The following is a 13,291-nucleotide window of genomic DNA, read 5'->3' as shown; positions in this document are numbered from 1 at the left end:
TATATGGTGGCGTAAGTGCGGCGTACCAATGTTAAGTATGGCCGTCGTTCCCGCTTCAAATTTTTAATTTTTTACGTCGTTTGCGTAATTCGTCCGTGAATGGGGCTGGACGTCATTTACATTCACGTCGAAACCAATGACGTCCTTGCGGCGTACTTTGGAGCAATGCACACTGGGAAATTCCACGGACGGTGCATGCGCCATTCGGGAAAAACATCAATCACGTCGGGTCAAGCCTAATTTACATAACACCCACCTCTTCACTATTTGAATTAGGCGGGCTTACGCTGGCCTATTTACGCTACGCCGCCGCAACTTTCTTTTAAGAATACGGCACTTGCCTGTAAAAGTTGCGGAGGCGTAACGTAAATAGGATACGTTACGCCCGCACAAAGAAACGCCGATCTACGTGAATCTACCCCAAAGTACGTATACACTCGAGTATAAGCCAACCCGAACATAAGCCGAGGCACCTATTTTACCACAAAAAAATGGGAAAACGTATTGACTTTAGTATAAGTCTAGGGTGTCCATCTACATGCCTCACTGTGCCCATGTGCATGCCTCACTGTGCCCATGCCTAGACTGACGTTTAATATGGGAGTCTATGGAAGGGGTGCCCGGCTTTGAAAAATCAGTGCCGTAGGTCCCCCAGACAACAAACTTTGCACACTTGTAGAGGAAAAGTGGGGCTACATGGGGACCTACGGTCGGCCAGTACCTGGGGCCCCCAAAGTCCGGGAGATCAGGCGCAAAACGGTGACTTCGAGTATAAGCCGAGGGGGGCATTTTCAGCACAAAAAGATTTGCTGAAAAACTCGGCTTATACTCGAGTATATACGGCAGTCTATTAAAGATTTAACAGCAACCCCCCCCAAAAAACAAAAATCATTGGCTATACACAGACTGGGACCATTGAGCATGAACTCCAAAGTTGAATGAAATGGCCCAGGAGCTTACAATTTGCATACCTGTGGCTCTTCTCATATATCAGTGAAGGAATGTGCGGCAGAAGAATAGGATTTAGCAGCATGAAGCAGCAGGGGTCAGGACACGCTCAGTGTAGATACGCTCTCTGGACTTTACATTCCCACAGCTTGTTCCTATTAAACACACTTGGAAAGAGCCCACGTGGAGACAACACTAACAAACACAGACAGTTTCCATGACACGGCTACAAGAACATATTGCCTGGATTTCCTAACATGTACTACACAGATATGTGTCACGTACACAACAAGTGGCTAAGAACTTCTAAGCACAATATACATACAGATATACACTGTACATGTACTGAATTTATCACAAGTATAGATTGAGGCCGAGTTCACACATAGCGGCTGCGGTTTGCACTCCGGAGTCCTGTACGTTTCTGTTCACTTCTATCAGTGTCTGCTTCAAGCTTGTAGGAGGAGTTTTCATTCTACTCTGAATGTCCCATCGTGCTGTAGGACCCCTGACCCTCTGTCTGGACAGTGCCGATTGGCCCTATGCACCGTCCCAAGAAAAAAAAAAAAACTCTCTAGCAATACACACCAAACTGAGCATGTGCAGAGTTGCCCCCAAGGCTCTGTACTATTAAGAGTAAGGATGAGCTCTGGCGTGTTCGCATAGAACACGTGCAGAGCCCGCCAGGAAGTGTGCACGGCGCTGCGCTAATAACAGCCAGGGAGACATTTCACGATCCCTGCAGCCGAGCATCGGGACAATGTCTCCCTGGCTGTGATTAGCACAGCGCCGTGCTCACTTCCTGGCGGGCTCTGCACGTGTTCTATGCGAACACGCCAGAGCTCATCCTTAATTAAGAGATGGATAGGGGACTGTGGACAAAAGGAGAGGATAAGAGGAGACAGGATCAAACAGCCTTTTTTACACAATGCAGAGTATTAACCCCTTTGGTTACACAGCGAGTATAACAAGCATGCTTTACTGCATATACACACTGGGCTAGATTCAGGTACAATTGCGCTTTTTTTACGGAGGCGCAGGGCAAAGTTTTTGCCCTGCGCCCCCGCAAATTTACTGCGCTGCCCTTGATTCACGGAGCAGTAGCTCCGAAAATTGCGTGGGCGCGCCGGCAAAATGCTGGGCGTAAGCGCGCGCAATTTAAATGATCCCGTAGGGGGCGGGAATCATTTAAATTAGGCGCGTTCCCGCGCCGATCGTAGAGCGCATGCTCCGTCGGGAAACTTTCCCGACGTGCATTGCGGCAAATGACGTCGCAAGGACGTCATTTGCTTCAAAGTGAACGTGAATGGCGTCCAGCGCCATTCATGAATCACTACGTAAATTTGAAATTTCGCGACGCAGGAACGACGGGTATACGTAACACAGCCTTACGCGAAAAACGCCGTACGGAAACAACGTAAACTGCGTACGCAGGGCTCGCGTAACGTTGTGAATCGGCGTTAGTATGCAATTTGCATACTATACGCTGTGCACAACGGGAACGCCACCTAGCGGCCATCGCAAGAATGCAGCCTAAGATATGCGGGCATAAGAGCCTTATGCCGCGCATATCTTAGGCTGCAGTCGGCGTAACGAGGTTCCTGAATCAGGAGCATTCGTTACGCCAGGGCAAGTAAGCAATTGCGCTGTGTAACTATGGTTACCCAGGCGCAATTGCTTCTTGAATCCAGCCCACTGATTTTACTGTCGTGGGTTTAGTAACATTTTAATGCATTAGGGCAAAAGACCCTACGTTGTAGAAGATCCCCCTTCAACAGCCCCCCCTCCTCCTCCTTATACTTACCCGAGTCTCGATCCAGCCCTGTGCACAAGATCACAAGTAAGGATGAGCTCCGGCTTGTTCGCATAGAACACGTGCAGAGCCCGCCAGGAAGTGTGCACGGCGCTGCGCTAATCACAGCCAGGGAGACATTTTACGATCCCTGCAGCCGAGCTTCGAGACAATGTCTCCCTGGCTGTGATTAGCGCAGTGCCGTGCTCACTTCCTGGCGGGCTCTGCACGTGTTCTATGCGAACACGCCGGAGCTCATCCTTAATCACAAGCTCTTTTGGCTCCCTCATTCCTCACTGGGCAGACGGATAGCAGTGGAACCCATTGGCTCCAGCTCGTGTCAATCAAATCCTATGACGAGGGAGAAGAGGGTGTGGTCAAGCTGTCTGTGCCAATAGACAGGGTGGCTCAGGGGAGCGAGCACACATGAGTGTCCCCATAGGAAGCTTTTTTCTATGGGGTCAGCCACCAAGGAGGAGGGGCCAGGAGCACCGGTGAGGAACCCAAGAATAGGAGGATCGTGGCTGCTCTGTGCAAAACCATTGTACAGAGCAAGTAAGTATACTATCTTTGTTATTTTTTTTTGTAAATGGAAGCTTATATATCACTTTAAGTGCCACTCTAATCCATTTTGACTGCTCATCTGTCCGTCCCTGCCATGGCCTCCCAGTGCCACACTTAAACTGATACTAAATTCTCATTATTTTTTTCTCTATAAAAATAACAAAAATGTCATACTTATCTGCTCTGTTGGGTGGTTTTTCACAGAGCAGCCCAGATCCTCCTTTTCTTGTGTCAATCTTCGCTGCTCCTGCCCCTCCCTCCTGCCAAGTGCCCCCACAGCAAGCAGCTTACTATGGAGGCACCCAAGCCGAGTCACAGCTCCTGGCCTGGCCCCGCCCCTCTCTCTCCTGATTGGCTAACTGACTTTGAGTGAAAGCAGCGGGAGACAATGGCGCCGTTGTTGTGTCTCAGCCAATCAGGGGGTTGAGTCTTGGACGGCCGAGATACTCGTGAACATCGCTGGACAGCGATGGGCTTAGCCAAGTATTAGGGGGGCTGCAGACAGAAGGCTTTTTATCTTAATGCATAGAATGCATTAAAGCGGTGGTTCACCCTAATAAAACATTTTTTTTTCTATCATTAAATTAGGCATAGTAGCGCGAGCTACAGTAAGCCTGTATTTATTTTTTTAGCCCCGTACTCACTGTGCAATCGTAGAGATAAGATTCCGACTCCCCGCGGGGAATGGGCGTTCCTATCCAGAGGCAGCATGATTGACGGCCGGCTATGGCGCGTCACGCTTCTCCGGAAATAGCCGAAATAGGACTTGGCGCTTCACGGCGCCTGCGCATAGTCTGTGCGCAGGCGCCGTGAAGAGCCGAGACCTACTCCGGCTATCTTCGGGGAGCGTGACGTGCCATAGCCGGCCGTCAATCATGCTGCCTCTGGATAGGAACGCCCATTCCCCGCGGGGAGTCGGAATCGTCTCGCTAGGATTGCACAGTGAGTACCGGGCTAAAAAAATAAATACAGGCTTACTGTAGCTCGCGCTACTATGCCTAATTTAATGATGGCAAGTTGTCAATAAGGGTGAACCACCGCTTTAAGATAAAAAAACCTTCTGACTTTCCAACTCTTTTAATAGTTCTAACACATTCTTAACAATCAGTACTTTTTGACATCTCCTCTACAAAATCTATCTATCCAGGACTTATACTGTCCTCACAACTGACTTCTATACTCCTCCACGTCTTAACCACTTAAGCCCCGGACCAATATGCTGCCTAAAGACCCAAGGTGTTTTTACAGTTCGGGACTGCGTCGCTTTAACAGACAATTGCGCAGTCGTGCGACGTGGCTCCCAAACAAAATTGGTGTCCTTTTTCCCCCACAAATAGAGCTTTCTTTTGGTGGTATTTGATCACATCTGTGGTTTTTAGTTTTTGCGCTATAAACAAAAATAGAGCGACAATTTTGAAAAAAATTCAATATTTTTTACTTTTTGCTATAATAAATACCCCCCAAAAATATATATAAAAAAATGTTTTTTCCTCAGTTTAGGCCGATACGTATTCTTCTACCTATTTTTGGTAAAAAAAAAACCGCAATAATCGTTTATCGGTTGGTTTGCGCAAAATTTATAGCGTTTACAAAATAGGGGATAGTTTTATTGCATTTTTTTTTTACTACTAATGGCGGCGATCAGCGATTTTTTTCGTGACTGCGACATTATGGCGGACACTTCGGACAATTTTGACACATTTTTGGGACCATTGTCATTTTCACAGCAAAAAATGCATTTAAATTGCATTCTTTATTGTGAAAATGACAGTTGCAGTTTTTGAGTTATACACAGGGGGCGCTGTAACATTTAGTGTTCACTTGGTGTGTGTTTACAACTTATGGGGGGTGTGGCTGTAGGACTGACATCATCGATCGAGTCTCCCTTATATAAGGGATCACTCGATCGATACACCGCCACAGTGAAGCACGGGGAAGCCGTGTTTACATACGACTCTCCCCGTTCTTCAGCTCCAGGGAGCGATCGCGACGGAGCGGCTATAAACGAATAGCCGCGCCGTCGTCCCGGATCGCTCCCCGAGGCTTACCGACCTCCGCATGTACCGGGGGGGGTCCCGATCGGACCCCCGACCCACGTCAAGCAGAGGACGTATAGGTACGTGCATGTGCCTGTCCGTGCCATTCTGCTGACGTATATTTACATGAGGAGGTCGGCAAGTGGTTAAAGAAGACTGAGTCAAGACATTTTTTCCATGCATGCCAAGTACTGTGTAAGTTTAACACTTTCAGGTATTTATTACCTATTTCCGATTACAGTACTCCCCCCTGACAATGCCTTAATCAGCTTTTGTCTAGGGGACAAGAAAAGCCAGTTTATCTGCTGATCCTCTGCTTTCCCTCAGACGGCGCTCCCTCGCGCTCCCTCATTCTCCGGCAGTGGACACTTCCTTGGCTTTCAAGCCTGAACAGGTTATCAGTTTAGAGCAGACCTGGGCAAACTACGGCCCGCGGGCCGTATACGGCCCGGCGGACCTTTTAATCCGGCCCCGCCGCTGCCACGTTAATCACCGCGGCGGGGAACATTACAGACAGCGTTCGTTTGAACAGCTGTTTTCTCCGCCGCTCATAGACACTCCCCCTTGGACGGATCTGTCCAATCGCGAGCAAGGGGAAGTCACATAGACACTCCCCCTTGCTCGCGATTGGACAGATCCGTCCAAGGGGGAGTGTCTATGTGACTCCCCCTTGCTCGCGATTGGACAGATCCGTCCAAGGGGGAGTGTCTATGAGCGGCGGGGAAAACAGCTGTTTAAACGAACGCTGTCTGTAATGTTCCCCGCCGCGGTGATAACAGTAGGCAGGGCCGGGAGGGGTCACTGTGCCCAACACATGCAGCCACTTGTGCCAACACATGCAGCCACTTGTGCCAACACATGCAGCCACTTGTGCCAACACATGCAGCCACTTGTGCCAACACATGCAGCCACTGTGCCCATCAAACGCAGCCACTGTGCCCATCAAACGCAGCCACTGTGCCCATCACACGCAGCCACTGTGCCCATCACACGCAGCCACTGTGCCAATCACATGCAGCCACTGTGCCAATCACACGCAGCCACTGTGCCAATCACACGCAGCCACTGTGCCAATCACACGCAGCCACTGTGCCCATCAAACGCAGCCACTGTGCCAATCACACGCAGCCACTGTGCAATCAATTGTTGCCACTGTTCCCAAACACAGCCACTGTGCCAATCACACGCAGCCACTGTGCCAATCACACGCAGCCACTGTGCCCATCAAACGCAGCCACTGTGCCCATCAAACGCAGCCACTGTGCCCATCAAACGCAGCCACTGTGCCAATAACACGCAGCCACTGTGCCAATAACACGCAGCCACTGTGCCAATAACACGCAGCCACTGTGCCAATAACACGCAGCCACTCTGCCCATCAAACGCAGCCACTCTGCCCATCAAACGCAGCCACTCTGCCCATCAAACGCAGCCACTGTGCCCATCAAACGCAGCCACTGTGCCCATCAAACGCAGCCACTGTGCCCATCAAACGCAGCCACTGTGCCATCACATGCAGCCACTGTGCCAACACACGCAGTCACTGTGCCATCAATTGTTGCCACTGTGCCCATCAAACGCAACCACTGTGCCATCACACGCAGCCACTGTGCCATCACATGCAGCCACTGTTTAATCAATTGTTATTGATTAAACAGTGGCTGCCTGTCCCCAGCGTCTGTCCCCCTCCTGTGTCATGTCCCCAGCGTCTGTCCCCCTCCTGTGTCATGTCCCCAGCGTCTGTCCCCCTCCTGTGTCATGTCCCCAGCGTCTGTCCCCCTCCTGTGTCATGTCCCCAGCGTCTGTCCCCCTCCTGTGTCATGTCCCCAGCGTCTGTCCCCCTCCTGTGTCATGTCCCCAGCGTCTGTCCCCCTCCTGTGCCATGTCCCCAGCCTCTATCCCCCTCCTGTGCCATGTCTATAACAAGTACTCGTACCAGTTTTCCAACAATGATATTTACTGCTTTTTATAAAGAAATACAATTGATTTTATGCAGTATTGAGTTTAGCCTTTTGGCCCGGCCCTCCAAAATATTTTTAGTTTCTCATGTGGCCCCATCGAAAAAATAATTGCCCACCCCTGGTTTAGAGTGAACCGTGAATGATGGCCTTAGAATTCAAGCTCTTACTCTGACGGTTGTGGTGACATGTAACACGCATAGTATAATTGCTTTCACAATAACGGCCTGCCTGTTCTCACATTTTTAATGTCTTCGCAGACTTGTACTCTAAGGCCCCTTCCACACGGGGAAGGATCCGTTGCAGCGGTCCGCCAGCTCAGCGGGCGATCTCTCCGTTCATCTCCACTGAGCCAGCGGATGACAGGTCCCTCTCTGCTCACTGAGCGGGAAGGGGCTTGTCGAGCACCAATGCTCGTCTATGGAGAGATCGGCCGAAAACAGACAGCATGTCAGTTTCATCAAAACTCACCCGATCCACCAGGATGGATGGCGACGTATGGCCATACGTCGGAATTTAGCGGATCGGATGTCAGCGGACACGGTCACCGCTGACATCCGACGCTCCATAGTTTTATGGAGCGCTTGTTCAGGTCCGCCGAAAAAACTGACAGGCAGACCTGGACGGTCCGCCCGTGTGAAAGGGGCCTAAAGTGGTTGTAAACCTCAGACATGAAATGTGAACAAAGCATACTCCCCTACAGTGTGTACTGGTCTCAATCCAGAGCACCGATAGGTGGATTCACATAGATCGCCCTAACTTTGCGGCGGCGTAGTGTATCGTGTTTACACTACGCCGTTGTAAGTTAGCGAAGAAAGTACATGATTCACAAAGTACTTGCCTGCTAAGTTACGGCGGCGTAGCGTAAATCGGGCGGGCGTAATGGCGCCTAATTCAAATTTAGCTGAGGGGGCGTGTTTTATGGTAATGGGGGGGTGACCTTACGTGATTGACGTATTTTACGAACGGCGCATGCGCCGTCCGCCTACATATCCCAGTGTGCATTGCGGCAAAGTACGCCGCACGGTCCTATTGGTTTCGACGTGGACGTAAATCCCTATTCACGGACGACTTACGCAAACGACGCGGGAACGACGGCCATACTTAACATTACTATTCCAGCTATTTGATGGAATAACTTTAGGCCTGATAATGCGTTACGTAAACGGCGTATCTGTACTGCGTCGGCCGGGCGTACGTTCGTGAATAGGCGTATCTAGTGATTTACATATTCTACGCTGACCGCAATGGAAGCGCCAGCAAGCGGCCAGCCTAAATATTGCACCCTAAGATACGACGGCGCAAGCTGTCGTATCTTAGATAGGTTTAAGTGTATCTCAGTTTGAGAATACACTTAAACTTAGGTCGGCGCAGATTCCGAGTTGGTCGGCGTATCTACTTATACGCCAGCCTAACTCTCTGTGAATCCACCTATGAGTGTCATTTCTGTCTGCTGCTATCAGCATGAGTAACTTCTGACAAAATCTCCGGACACCAAGAGGAAAAAAAAAAAGTGACGGGGGCTCCAGCATACAGTCTGCGATTGACACCATCAGCTCTGTTCCTGTGTGAAGGGGGCGTTTCCCTTCACTCCAATCAGCTCTCCTCACTCAGCTCTGCAGAGTAATTCCAGCTCTACGCCACCTTTTTTCTGAACTCTCAAAACAAGCTTTATAATTCAGCACTTTGAACATATGCCATACGCCAGGAGAGACGCGAGACGTAAGAGCAGAGAGGAGAGAGGCGGGCCGGGCAGTCACATGAGCGTGCCATATACAAACACTGAGAAACAAGGTAACATCTGAACGGAGCGCTCTCCCGGGAGGGGCGGGGCTAAACATCCATTATTACGGTCGCATGCATCGGTGCCGCACCGGGGACACCCGAATCGCGATGCACCAATTAAATTTGACACCCCTACTGGGGACAGGGGCGCTTTAATTCTTTATTTTTTACACTTTCTTTTACATTTTTTTTGTATCACTTTTATTCCTATTACAAGGAATGTAAACGTTCCTTGTAATAGGAATGGTTCACGACAGGTTCTCTTTATGGAGAAATGCGGGGTCAATAAGACCCCACATCTCTACTCCAGGATGGAAAGCATGGGAGCGATATAAAAAAAAAAAAAAACACCATCTCATGCCGACGGCTGCGATCGTAGCATTGTTTACAACCATGGCACGGACGTGACGTAATAATGTTGCGCCCGGGCCTCCAATGGACATGGAGATGACTGGTCCCTGGAAATTTCTATGGTCATCATCCTGCGGCAGACGCTCTCGTCGCCTGTAAGAACGATCAAGCGGCAGAACTTCCGCTATGATGGTTCTTATGATGCACAGAATCGCTGGCTGAAAATACATCACTCAGATATTCCCACTGAAAGTCAAAGACGTCATATGGCGTCCTTGGGCTGGAAGTGGTTAAAAAGAGAAGCTCAAGGCGTTTTTGTGTTTATTAAAAAATCAGCAGCTACAAAATATTTAGCTGTTGACTTTTAATAAAACACACACTCACCTGTCCCAGGGTCCAGCCATGGGCTCACCTGAACCATCGCTTCTCTCCTTCTCTGCGTTTCAAACGTGTGGCAGCTTGTGGCTTCAGAACTTTCATTTGTATGTCCTAAGTGATCTGAGCGGGTACCTGTCAAAACTAGGTACCCACTCCCTACCCAATAAAATTACATGTCAAATGTGGCGGAGGGGGGGGGGGGAGTGCTTAAAGCAGAACTTCCCCTTTTGGGTGGAGCTCCACGTTAGCAGAGCTTTTTTTCTCAGAAAATAGGTGCAGGAACTCAACCACGACCCTGTTCAGATTTCACAAACAGTAGAAGGGTATTAAAGGGGCATTAAATACCAGGATTGCATTACATACAGAATGCAGAGTTCAGGGGGTTACACACAGAGTGCAGAGCTGTCACTTGTAAATACAGAAACCAGACTTCTGTGTTTACAAGTGATTTTGGTGAGCAGGCACCAAAGGGTCTGAGCCAAAGGTGGTGGAACTGAGTTCCCCCAAGTTCCCCCTGAAAAAAAGCCCTGCACGTTAGGAATGGTTTTTAGTGATAAAAGGTGGAGCTTTTATGAACAATTATACTTTTGCTGCATATTTTATGCTACGCTGGTATATTTTTTTTACACAGGTTAACTGGACAGGTTTTTCTTCCCTCGATTTAAAGCTTCTTTTACTGGAAAATATATTTTTGGGTAACTACAGTTAGATGCATTTACAGACTGGAAGCTTATCTGTGCCAATAGGGGTAAAAATCAACCTGAGCTACTGAGTTTTGTAAACAACTGGCAAATAGCAATAGGTAGATTCACAGACAATCGCCTAAAGTTGCGGCGGCGTAGCTTAGCGTGTTTAGGCTACGCCGTCGTAAGTTAGCTAGGCAAGTACATGATTCACAATGAACTTGCCTGCTATGTTACGGCGGCGTAGCCTAAAGCGGGCGGGCGTAAGGGTGCCGAATTCAAATGTGTGTTAGGGGGGCGTGTTGTATGCTAATAGTGCTTGACCTTACGTTTTTTACGTTTTTTTTTTTTAACTGCGCATGCGCCGGGCACCTACATTTCCCAGTGTGCATTGCGGCTGACGTGGACGTAAACGACGTAAATCCCGATTCACGGACGACTTACGCAAACGACGTACAAAATTCAAATTTCGACGCGGGAACGGCGGCCATACTTGACATTACTATTCCACTAGGGCCTAGCTCTAACTTTACGCGGCCTATCTCTTACGTAAACGGCGTAAAAGTACTGCGTCGGCCGGGCGTACGTTCGCGTATCTCCTCATTTACATATTCTACGCCGACCGCAATGGAAGCGCCACCTAGCGGCCATCCAACATATTGCAACCTAAGATAGGACGGCGCAAGCCGTCGTATCTTAGATATGTTTAAGCATATCTCTGTTTGAGCATACACTTAAACATAAGTCGTCGTAGATTCTGAGTTAGGTCGGCTTATGCAATATATGCCTATATGCTTATACCTTAAAGAAAACCACAAAAAATAAATAAAAATAAGCCTTCATACCTTTATGACACAAACAGCAGCAAGAAGTCAGATCACACATTTTTTTTCTTTAATTATGAATGTTTGAAGCATTTCGGTGAACAATGGTTACTATGAAACAACCGTATTGCCTTTATCTTTTACAGCAGGCAATGTTTCCGACAGTTCACAGTCAAGTGAGGTTCACATAGACATGAATTTTTCAGACACACATATAGAAATCATGAAAAATAGAACGGATTTTTTCTCCTGAAATTTTTTTTTTTTATACCACTGTCTGATAACCCCACATCTGCTGACCGTTAAATAATTGTTAGTATTTTCCTACACAACTGGATAGGATTATGCAACTGAAATATTTTTACCCACACACATATATATATATATATATATAGTACAGACCAAAAGTTTCAAAAGTCTGGACACACCTTCTCATTCAAAGAGTTTTCTTTATTTTCATGACTATGAAACTTGTAGATTCACACTGAAGGCATCAAAACTATGAAGTAACACATGTGGAATTATACATAACAAAAAAGTGTGAAACAACTGAAAATATATTTCATATTCTAGGTTCTTCCACCTTTTGCAGCAGACACATCTCTAGAACTGATAAGAGGAGACTGTGTGAATCAGGCCTTCATGGTAGAATATCTGCTAGGAAACCACTGCTAAAGAAAGGCAACAAGCAGAAGAGACTTGTTTGGGATAAAGAACACAAGGAATGGACATTAGACCAGTGGAAATCTGTGCTTTGGTCTGATGAGTCCAAACTTGAGATCTTTGGTTCCAACCCCCGTGTCTTTGTGCGACGCAGAAAAGGTGAACGGATGGACTCTACATGCCTGGTTCCCACCGTGAAGCATGGAGGAGGAGGTGTGATGGTGTGGGGGTGCTTTGCTGGTGACACTGTTGGGGATTTATTCAAAATTGAAGGCATACTGAACCAGCATGGCTACCACAGCATCTTGCAGCGGCATGCTATTCCATCAGGTTTGCGTTTAGTTGGACCATCATTTATTTTTCAACAGGACAATGACCCCAAACACACCTCCAGGCGGGGGAAGGGCTATTTGACCAAGAAGGAGAGTGATGGGGTGCTGCGCCAGGTGACTACCTCTTGAAGCTCATCAAGAGAATGCCAAGAGTGTGCCAAGCAGTAATCAAAGCAAAAGGTGGCTACTTTGAAGAACCTAGAATATGAAATCTATTTTCAGTTGTTTCACACTTTTTTGTTATGTATAATTCCACATGTGTTCATTCATAGTTTTGATGCCTTCAGTGTGAATCTACAATTTTCATAGTCCTGAAAATAAAGAAAACTCTTTGAATGAGAAGGTGTGTCCAAACTTTTGGTCTGTACTGTATGTATATATATATATATATATATATATATATATATATATATATATATATATATATATATATATACAGTGAGGAAAATAAGTATTTGAACACCCTGCTATTTTGCAAGTTCTCCCACTTGGAAATCATGGAGGGGTCTGAAATTGTCATCGTAGGTGCATGTCCACTGTGAGAGACATAATCCACAAAAAAAATTCCAGAAATCACAATTTATGATTTTTTAACTATTTATTTGTATGATACAGCTGCAAATAAGTATTTGAACACCTGTCTATCAGGTAGAATTCTGACCCTCAAAGACCTGTTAGTCTGCCTTTAAAATGTCCACCTCCACTCCATTTATTATCCTAAATTAGATGCACCTGTTTGAGGTCATTAGCTGCATAAAGACACCTGTCCACTCCATACAATCAGTAAGAATCCAACTACTAACATGGCCAAGACCAAAGAGCTGTCCAAAGACACTAGAGACAAAATTGTACACCTCCACAAGGCTGGAAAGGGCTACGGGGAAATTGCCAAGCAGCTTGGTGAAAAAAGGTCCACTGTTGGAGCAATCATTAGAAAATGGAAGAAGCTAAACATGACTGTCAATCTCCCTCGGACT

At 47.5% G+C, this 13,291-nt stretch overlaps 1 protein-coding gene across 3 annotated transcripts in view; it reads right to left on the bottom strand.

Annotated features, from left to right (window-relative positions):
* The window catches only part of TRAF7 (TNF receptor associated factor 7), an 89,546-nt gene that overhangs the window by 62,747 nt on the left and 13,508 nt on the right, over positions 1 to 13,291 (bottom strand). The window lies entirely within an intron of this gene.

The sequence above is a fragment of the Rana temporaria genome, chromosome 6 (genome assembly GCF_905171775.1).
Source record: "Rana temporaria chromosome 6, aRanTem1.1, whole genome shotgun sequence".
NCBI classification, from domain to species: Eukaryota; Metazoa; Chordata; class Amphibia; order Anura; family Ranidae; genus Rana; species Rana temporaria.
This window is presented reverse-complemented; position numbering and strand designations above follow the sequence as displayed.